The sequence below is a fragment of the Primulina eburnea genome, chromosome 9, assembly GCF_022965805.1.
Source record: "Primulina eburnea isolate SZY01 chromosome 9, ASM2296580v1, whole genome shotgun sequence".
Taxonomy (NCBI): domain Eukaryota; kingdom Viridiplantae; phylum Streptophyta; class Magnoliopsida; order Lamiales; family Gesneriaceae; genus Primulina; species Primulina eburnea.
The window spans coordinates 22,133,100-22,144,344 of NC_133109.1; the positions used below are offsets into that span (position 1 = coordinate 22,133,100).

An 11,245-nucleotide genomic window follows, 5' to 3' on the forward strand; every position below is an offset into this window, starting at 1 on the left:
AATCTCAAAAATAAGTATTTTCTATTTTCATGCACATAATATAATTAAATGGCATAATGAAAATATCCTGTATATTTTACCAACTGGATTGGATCGTTCTCAGGCTCGCTGCAACCTAAATATGCCATGAAAAATATGCAATAGCTTATACTTGACCAAACTATGCAATTAAGTTTGAAAATGCGACAATTACGTCTAACGACTTCGTATTTAATCATGACTCCGAACCAACCCGAACCAACACTGAACCGACGTATAGTCATAATTAAAATACGCTTAAAATTATGAACTAATGCTCCTAAAATGATGAGGGTCGAAATCTAGGTGAAATGGAGGCCAAAACAAGAAACGCTCTTTCGAGAGTCAGTTTGGCACATCGCACCGTAAATTCTCGTACGACCTCAAAAATGATCCGAATCACGAACGGTCGAAAACATGACCTTCCCAACTCAAAGGGGCACTATCCAGTCTAAGGCCATAGGCTAAAAGCCAACCGAGAACTCGAACGAGCCTCCGAACCAACACAGCAACTTGCTGTAAATTTCCAGCAGCTGCAACCTTGCTTGCATCGCGTCGTTTGCGAGACTTTTTGGCCATTGGGGCTTGAACCACCGACCAAAGCCTCTCCACAACGTCCCAAGGAATGATTCGAACCATGGCTAAGGGCCCTAGGCCAGCCACAATCTGCATCACACCATAACTCAACCGAAGGATCCAACCGAGAACACCCTTGTATGCGTGAGGTGTTTTGTTTTGATTGTTGTCTCGTGTCGTTCCAGTGGCCATTTGATTGACCATGGCACGATCTAGACATCTAAGGGCATGGTATGAACTGTGGCTAGGGCCATAGGCCAACCAAGATCCACACCAAACCAACCAACTCGAAGTACATGTGCTGTCAAAACCGAAGGGGCCGAGAGGGGAGGGGCTGTTCTTGAAGTTTTATGTAAAAACCGATGAGCCATGGACCAAGCCACCAAAAGGGCGACTTAGTCACGTCTTAGACATTCTAGGGAAGTGATCTAACCATGGCTATAGGCCCTTGGGGCAGCCAAGATCAGATCCTTTCTCCTTGACAGCAAAACCGAAACTTTGAGACACAAAATGACACCGATAATAAAGTTGCTGTCATTTGCGAATTCAAGCAAGCATGGGGACTGAAATATTGGACTAAAGTGATCCTAATCCATGCTAGAACATGTCTAGATGTCACCTTGGGAGCCTGGAATCGAACCAATACCTGAAACTTACAACACAAGGCAACCCGTGAAATGCATCTTGAAATATCAAAAATTCTGCATGTATAAGATTCTGAAATTTGCTGGTATATTTCGGTTTTTTGCTCACTAAAACACGATCATGTACTGAAAAATAATTGATAATATGACTTGCCTGGTTTCGTTTTCAAATAAAACGAACGAAACGACGACGACTGCGGCGCGGAGGAGTGGAACGCTTCTTTCCTTTCCTTCTACTCGATTTTCTTCCTATCTTCCTAGCTATGGAACCCACGGTTTTTCTACTGAATTTCACTCTGAATTTCAAGATTAGGGAGAGGAGAATGATGGTTGGAGAGGTGAGGGGGAAGATCCACTAATAAAGGGATAAAAATACAAGACCAAGTCTACCTCTCATTTTGAAATTTGAATTGTGGTTTGCTATCAAATCTTTTTGGGGAATGAGGTGGCCGATTATCTCCTCTAGACTAGGTTAGGATATGCTCTAATAATAATTAATTAAGGTTGATTAACAATTAAAAAGTTTGCATGCTAAACTCTAACAAAGAATGGGTCAAAGGGTGAGTTGGCAAATGAATTGTCTAGTCATTAAGGGTGACCGAATATTTCTAAATAAGTGGAGGGGAAATAATGTTTTATTAGTAAATTTTAATACCTTAAGAGCCTCACTAATCCTTTAATTAATTTAGTGAATTATTCCCTTAATTATTGGAACTTAAATGAACTTATTTCCTATTCACCTCAAGTAATTTAAATTAAATCCTCAAACCTTCTTACTAACTTAAATGAACTTACTTGCTAGCTAAATTAACTTCTGGAAATATTTCTCGAATCTTAAATTCTATCTCAAAACTCCAACTCCAGTCCGACCTCACTGAAATAACTGAAAAATCAAACTACTGCAATGAAATAATAAAATAATTAACTTCAAAGAAATGCATTAAAATAATCATGCAATGAAGTCAATTTAATTTTAAAAATCTAGAATTATGCATGGCTTATACGTAGACTGATTTACGGGTTCTACAGGTAACACACCATTCACAAGTCTGGCTATCCAAGACTTTCTTGTGTTCTTCACCTTCATTTGCTCGACATTGGATACAATTTTAAGAGAAATGAGGACTACTCTCGGTTTATTCATTTAATTAATTGAGACAAATAAAGTTTTGACATAAAATATAGATTCAATTGCAATTGGGAGCTAGAAGTAGAAAAAAATTGGCATTTAGGTCCCCATAATATAAAAATGTGGCATGTAATTAATAAGACCCTTTAAAAAAATTATTTCATCCTCCAAAAAGAATCATTTTCTTGCTCCATGTTTTATATATTTTGACCTTAATATCAAAATTATTTAGTAAAATGTTAGTATAGTAGTATACATATATAAATACATATTGTTTCTTAATATGGATACCATAAATTATGGACCAAAATTTATGTGAGACGATTTCACGTGTCGTGTTTTGTGAGACGGATCTTTTATTTGGGTCATCTATGAAAAAATATATTTTTTTATGCTAAGAGTATTACTTTTTATTGTAAATATCGGTAGAATTGACTCGTCTCATATGTAAAGATTCGTGAATAGAACGCTAAGCTATTTCTCATTTTGTATGTTCATAATTTTTTTAAAATGAAAATGTACAAACCGGAATGTATGGAAAAAAAAACCCTAATCCGGTCTGTTGAGTTTCCTTTATCAGCCTCGCATTGCCTGTCACTCTCCTTTTTCTTTCAATATCCTTTAATACGCACATTTCGCTGTACACCTCTCCTCGTTGATTTTCACCAAAACAAATCCTCCGTTCTTCCACAACGATCGTGCACGCCTCGCTGGATTTCTCCATCGATCGATTCGTTTCAGGTGACGCCCCCACACTTAGCTATCTAATTTTGTGATCGATCGGGAAAGGCTAGGGTTGAGAATGGAATGTATCCCTTTCATGTTTTTTTCATTTAAATTTTAAGAATTGATGCTAGTTAATGGCCGTTCGATTGAAAGAATTAGTGATTTTTCCTTGTGCTCGGCTATTGATTGCTGTCTGGTAATTTATACATCAATTATTTATTGGATTGACTAATCTGCGACGATGATTGACCTTTGTGTACCTGGGTTTGGCATGCGTTTGTTCGGTTGGAATCAAATTAAATTGATTGAATTTGAACATGCATTGAATTTGACGTGTTTATCAGTGGATGATAGTTTTTTTTATGATGTTCGGTGAAATTTGATGTGTTTTCTGGCTTTTTAAGGAATATTGATTTGAATTTAGGTTTTTTTGTATAGGGGCGGCAGGTCTTTATTTTCATTTTCGATTTGGACCTCTCCCCGGAATTAATAGTTGTCATAATTTTTTACATTTGGACTAAGTCAGAGGTTTGATGCTCTTTCATAGCATGAATTTGGAGCATGGAGATTCTGGGAGCAGATTTATATCCTTACCATGAGATAAATATTTTGACCAAGATGAATAAGGTGGGGTGAAGAGAAAATTAAGAATGTGGTTTTTAAGTATGATAATTAGTGAGTTGTAAACACAACATAAAATCAATGTTGAGTTATTAAACAAAAGGATCTTTTGTTAGATGATGATGATGAAGATACCGTGAGTAATCTCTTTTGGAATTACTATGATCCAGTATCAGAAAAACAATAATTCTCTCTGTAGAATGGTGGAATGAGCTCGAAAATCTTGATACAACAAAACTGGTCTTATTAGTAAAACCATTTTCTATTATTGACTTTTGATGTGTTTGCATCCATGTGGTGGATGTTATACGAACATTCAAGGATTCAAGTTTTGATTTATTTTCATTCAAGCAATGATATGTTACGGAGATAGATCATGATGCTGGTTTTCTAATGAGTATTTTAATAGACAAAAATATTTGAAGTAAAACATTTTGGATATGCATGTTATGCATGAAGCTATGAAAGTCATTGCTGGGGAATCGTTCAGGACTATTTGCAGAAAGCCTACAAAAGATTGTCGAGATGAGTTTTTTTCAAATTTGCGTTGAAATCAAGAAATATATGGATATTCAAATTTCTATTTAATTTATATTATAGAAAAATTGTTTTTAAAAACTGCCCAGGTTTCACATAAATCGATGAAATGTTTATTTTTGGATTAATTAGGTATGTTCAAAGTTAAATGATTAACTTGAATTGTGAATATGTCCTTTATCTTCTTTTTCTCTAGTTTCTTAAAATTCGTTACAAAACCATACCAAGTGAAAGCATTTGGATGCATAATGAACCATAAATTTTTTTACATAAAAGAGTTTTGTTAGGCCATACGATTGAATGTTTTAGAATTAGTCGCTAAAAAGGGAATATTTAACTTGTAACTTTGGTCCTGAATCTAGACGAATGGATAGTTTAATTGAAATTGAAGGTCGAGAAGTTCCAGAGTATGAAGCGTTTATCTATTTAGGATCTATTGTCCAAAATGCTGGTCATATCAAAGAAGATATAAACCATAGGATTAAAGCAGAGTGGATGAAATGGTGGATACATGAGGAGTCTCATGCGATGAAAGGATGCTTGCGAGATTTAACGGAAATGTTATACGACTATTGTTTGACCAGCTGTGCTTTATGGCTTGGACTGTTGGTACACTACAATACTATATATGCATAAAATGTCGGTAACAAAGATGCGTATATTAAGATGGAAGTGTGGCAAAACACGCAAGTATATAATTAAGAATGAAAGGATTATGACCTATCTAGGTATAACCTCCATAGAGGATAAGATCAGGGAGAGACGTCTTATATGGTTTGGGCATGTGATGAGGAAAGAGACCAAACACGGCCTTAATTCAACCAAAATATGTTAAATTGACAGGTTAATGGAAGGAATAGAATGAGGAGTAAACCATTGAAAATTTAGATAAAGGTGGTTAACGAGAATATCTTGTGAGAAAATTTCTTAATTTGGTGAAATAATATCTATGTTTCCAACCCCATAAATAGTGGGAATGTTCATGATGATGATGTTGATGATGAGAGTTTTGTTAGGCCAAGTTAGGCTATTGTGATTTCAAAATAGGCTTACTAAGTTTTTTAATGCTGTAGGTGAAAGTTGAATTCTTTTTTCTTAAGTAATAATAATTTCGTTGTTAGTAAAGATAAGTTTCAAAGCCCTCCAAGGCACAGCAAGGTGTATGGCACCTCTTTAATGGCAAGGCACAAGCATCTGATAAGGCATGCACGTTGGCTTCACCTTTTTCATTTCTGTCTTCTTTCCATAACTCTAAATATATTCTCCTGTCTCTCATGCTATTTGTCACTTTTGTCATTTTTGTTTAATGTTTTGCTGAAGTTACACATAAGATATTAAATTTTATGAAATCTGTTGAAGGTATTTCTTTACTTAGAGTTTTGACTAGATAACGTGTGTTTTGCAAGATGAAAATTGATTCTGACACTTTTTGAAATATGCATGATTTTTTACAACATATGTAATTGAGTGCTGAGATTATAATCTTGTCTGTTGATGGCTCACGGCTGATGCAACACTTCTCTCTAGTGTGGCAGAATTAGAATTCGAAGTTGAGGTCATGTCTCCAGCATCAAAATCCAAGTCTAAAGACAAAAAGGCTGGGAAGGAACCTCCAAAGGGTTCTTCTAAGCCGTTGGGTCATGTTAACACCAGTGGCGGGATATCTGCAACTAGATTCAATCCTCTTTTGGGAGCATTCCAAACATTTGAGACAATGCTAGGGACTTCTGCCGGTCCGTTTCATGTGAATGGACGTTTCCGAAATATAGATGATATGGATGATCATATTGGGAATTCATTTGAGGCTGGCACCGAGTATGATTCTGTTTCCAATAATGGCAGCTGGTCTGGTGAGTCAGAAGACCATAAAGAAAAAGCACCTAAACCTGCAACTCTCCAGGAGTCAGTACCTGGAGCTGAAAACGACAAAAGAGAAAAAATACGCCAGAAGAATGAAAAAAAACATCAGCGTCAGAAAGAGAGACGAGCTCAAGAACTGCATGAGCGTTGCAGTGGTTATCTTATGTCGAGAAAGCTAGAAGCACTTTCTCAGCAGCTTGTTGCCATGGGTTTCTCTCAAGAACGGGCGACAATGGCTCTTATACTGAATGAAGGTAGAGTAGAGGAATCTGTAGCTTGGCTTTTTGAAGGAGGCGATGAAGAAAAGCACAGGGAACATAATTTGGACGGTGGGGGTAACTTGAAAATTGACTATATCAGAAGAGCTTGCTCGTATTTCGGACATGGAAATAAGGTATAAGGCGTCCAAGCAGGAAGTTGAAAGAGCTGTAGTTTCCTCTGAGGGTGACCTTGATATGGCTGAAGAAACATTAAAAACGCAGAAGCAGGAGCCTCCAGCTACCTCTCCCAAGCCTGAAGCAATGGGTGATTCGCCTACTGTAGCCAATGGTAAGGTACCTATGACTCTTGTACAGAATGCAGTAAGAGCGCAAGTGAGACCAACTTCATCTGGCATACAACAAAGGGATGAAAAGGATTTCAACTACACCAAAGTTGCAGTAGGAGCAGTCTCGTCAGTCGATCCTGGTAAAAGCACTCAGCCATTGAATAAAATACCACCGAACTTGGAGTGGGCTAAACCGCAGCAGATTGCTGTCCCATCAGATAAAAGGTGGGCTACTGCAGGATCTAATCCTTCTGTCTCCTATTCATTAGCATCATCATTACAGGCTTCACTTCCTCCAGCTAAGACGGAAACCCGTTATTTGGCTGTTGGAAATGAATTAAAGAATTTGCAGCTTGGATCAGTTATAGAGCCGGTCATTATGATGCAACGACCCCAGTCCATTAATCTGAAGCAGGCTCCAATCTCCAGTATTAGCTCATCTCCTCCGAGTACAGCTACGGGTTGGTATCCCAAGAGTGTCGAAACAGGGAAGGCTATTGGGTTAGTGCCACCTGTTGCTATCACCAGAAGCCTGAGCTCCAACGATGGTAGTTCAAATCTGTCTTACAACCCACTCCATTACCAATCACAGCAGCAATTTATGCTGGGCAGTAGCTCAATGGATTCTCAAGGGATATCAAGGAGCAATGGCTGGTGGAGCAGAGGAGGGGCATCACCAACAATTGTTCCCGCCTCGTCCCTCGGACTCTTCTCTGGGCTTGGCATCAATGGCTCGGCAGGTTCTCCATCCTCAGTTGACTGGACAACTGGAAGCTCAATACCCCAATTTGATTACTCTAACATAGACTGGAGTTTGGATCGTGGGTTATTATCGTCTTCAAGGCCGAACGGGTTATGGACTGCACCGAACTATGCCATACAAAACAGTGCTCGTAAATATGATTCGTTTCCTTGTAGTGTGGGTCTCAGCCTGCCCAACGAGAATGGTACATCACATCCGGGGTTGCAGGAGAGGGTATCTTCCTCTGAACCAAACAATGGCGGCTCTCGAGAGTGGGCATCTCCTTTTGAAGAGAAAGATATTTTTAGTTTACCCCGACAGTTTGTTTCCTCCCCTTCTCATTAAGTTGAATGTGGAGGAGTTTGATGAATAAAGAAGAAAGACTAAAAACGTGTTTTCAATTTGGTGTTTGTGTGCATTTCATCTCGTTGATGTTGCTTAATAGTCAGTCCTAGTGGAAAAGTTTTTGAAGTTCACTTATTTTACTATTATGTTTCTTTCCAAATCTGCGACATGCTAGTCTCGTTATAATCATACATATTTGCATGAAACAGAAAATCAAATTTTTAGTATGATATTAATGAGAGTATAAAATTTTAATTCCAACGGCTCACAGGGTCGTATGTTGCGTGTTAGCTAATCTTTTGTCATTTTTACCAGGAACCAAGCTAGGTTTTGGCAATTCCTGGTGAGGGGGTTTCGTTTAATTAATAGTCGTGGTCTTCGCCACAAGTTTAACACAACGTCTCCGTTTATTGTTTTCTATGATACATGTCTGTTACATCTTTTAAGTTAAACTTCTTAAAGAAATGCTTCTTTTCTGCCGTTATCAATCAAATATTCAATAATAAGTAAGTAAATAAATAAATAAATATATAAGTGGAATACAACAGTCACACTTCATAAAGTAAAGCTTTATATCCCTCTGATACAGAAAATACAAACCTAAAATCTAAAACTAGGCATACATCATAGAGTCACCATTTCTCGCGCTTTTTATTCCATGGACCGAGAAGACAGCGTTGGTGAGGAACAAGCATTGGTAGAAAAAGGTTCCGTGTACCACTGATTCGCCGAGCTGGTGAGAAACCTGGCTTCTGCATTCATGGCATGGTTGTCAAAGAACAGAAAACATAAAATATTCACAAGAACATAAATGCCACAAGATTTCATATATTTGCAAGATAGTTGTTATCCACGCTATGAAACAAAAGATCCATGTAGCAGATTTCAGCCAGTTTATGTTGTATAGAAAGTCTTCGGTTCTTCGAGTTTCCATGAGAAAAGTGAACTTTGAATTTGCCAAGTTGACATTATTCGATTGGTTCTTTGTAGTTGACGAATAGACTAACGATTTACCTGATAAGAAGACATTCTTGTACTCGTCACCATACACAAACTGTGTAGTGCAGTGAAAACTTTGCATCTAAAGACAGAAATCATGAGTTTTCAGATGGCAATAACTTACTGAAACATACCTCCCAGACATAAAAACAGCAACATATTTTCATCGACCAGCTGTGATTATGCGCTGTTTTATTCTTTTTAGTGATGGAAGTACATCAACACCATAAGAGAATGAAGCATAATACCCAATTTTATGATGGAACTTTTGTCCAGAACGTTTTCAATGACGCTGGCCATTACAGACACTTCTAATCTATTATCTATTAATAGAAAGAAAAAGGGGAGTTGAGAACCGTGGCAAAATCAAATATTTATTCAGAGGATGTTTTAGGTTATTCTGGCAATGCAACACATTTTTTTAATAAAAAGAATCACCTATTATTTTTTTAAAAAAATATCAGTTAAGCGGACAACTGCATTTACTCTCTTTCCAAGTGGTTGTAACTCACGTACTGGAGCTCGACTAAACATGGGATGGCAATACTCTGAGAAAAAATAAGATGGAAATATAAAAAGTTCTTGAATTCATACGAAGATCATCGACACAAAAATCCTGAGATATCATATTTAAGGTTGTAAACGAACCGAATATTAATAAAAATTTAAAGTTCGAACTTGGCTCGAATTAAGTATATTGAATTCGAGCTTGATTCAAGCTCGAAATTTTTTATTTTTTCGCTCGAGTTTGGCCCGGAAGGAAGTTTGAGTTTGGCTCGAAATTTTCGAACCTGTTCGTGAGCTATTCGAAGTATTGTTCGGATTGTAAGGCTCGAGAATGAAAGTTCCAAATCTCGAAACGTCTGAAAGCTCGAAATGTATATATAATTAATATTATATTAATAAAATATTGATGTTTGTGAGCCCACACGAATTATCGAATAAAATAATTTGGGCTTGAATTCTACTCGAAAAAAGTTCGAACAGGTTTGAGTTCAGCTCGAGTTCTACAAATTCGAATACGAATAAAATATTTATCGAGGCGCCTTAAAAAGTTCGTGAATATGCTCGATCCTAATCCCATTCCTCGGAATCTTCTCTAGCAAGTAGAAAGGTTAAACGATCGATCTTCCTAGTTTGGTCTGTTAGAGTGAGTGTCCAGCATACCAACTTGTCAATTGAGCCTTGTTTACCATTTTGTAAAAAAAAATATCTATTTTAATAATATTTTTTGTTTTTATCCAATTATAACATTTATTATATTTGTGTACTTATGCAAGCGGTATATATAAAATCATTGAATATACTATAAGTACTATGAGGTCTAAAAGTTATGTATATAATGAAATTCATTAGGAAGAATACTGTTTATTTTATTCATTCCTAGTCGATTCAACAGCCTAAAACATGCATAAATGTCGCTCGAGCTCGAGACTAACATCTCTGATGTTAATACCATGTTTCATTGTCATGGACATGAAGATATCCAATCGTATAGATGGTGATCATATGATGATTGTACTGAACGACTCTCTCTCGGATTTTCTAAGTAGTTATCACTTATCTAGTGAATTAATCCGCGTTTATGGTTTTACAACATTAGCCATTTGACCTGGGACAACATGGAGACTCTATATACTATCACTGTACTTTGATTACTCTGAGAGTCATCATGTGACGAATTAAGTGTAGTTTCGATATATGAAGGAGCCGATGCATTGTAGTCACGGATTCGTAGATCACCTACGGGTTTGGATATCATATGTGATCTGAGATGAACTAATACTGCAAGGAATCTCTAGCCAGAATAAGACATATATATTATGGATCTGTGTTTCCTTAGTGGCACATACGGTGCCACTATGATTATTCAAAGATACATCACATCCTTATCGTATTCAATTGCAATTCTCGATATATCAATGATTGAAAATTCAATCGGGATATACGTATTGATGAGACCATACTTTACGCTATTAATAACTTACTGGTTTTTGTAGGCACTAATAGTGATATCTAGAGATCATGCGACGATGTTATTACACGATCTTACCTTAATCTGATTAGTGCAATCAGACTTGAGTTCTGGCGTTTTGATCAAGGAGATAATTAAAAGAAATGAGTTAATTAGGGTAAGCCCGAATAAAGACACATATTGTCCTGAATCACATGAACTTGTGAAAGCACAACTAACTGTATTCTCAAATAATTGAGGGTCACACAAGTATTGAGTTTTGTGCTCTTGTTGAGATAGTCAAATTCAAAAAGTTGAATTTGGTGATGATAGTTAAATTGCTTGTAAAGAAGTTTATAAATGTATTGTATATTTGGAACTTGTGGAAATTAACTTGACTTTTAATTTAACGAGGAGAGCGCAACTGCCTAATTTAGTTAACGAGTTATAAAAAAAGGCAACATCAAAAATTGAATAGTGAAAAATTTTGATTTTAAAATTTTAATTTATAACCACAACAACGAGTTTTGTACTCTCGTTATATCGA

The 11,245-nt window shown here is 36.7% G+C and overlaps 1 pseudogene; it reads left to right on the top strand.

The window, feature by feature from the left end:
- The first annotated feature begins 2,907 nt into the window (after positions 1-2,907).
- Positions 2,908-7,938, top strand: LOC140841350 (uncharacterized; annotated as a pseudogene).
- Positions 7,939-11,245: the final 3,307 nt, after the last annotated feature.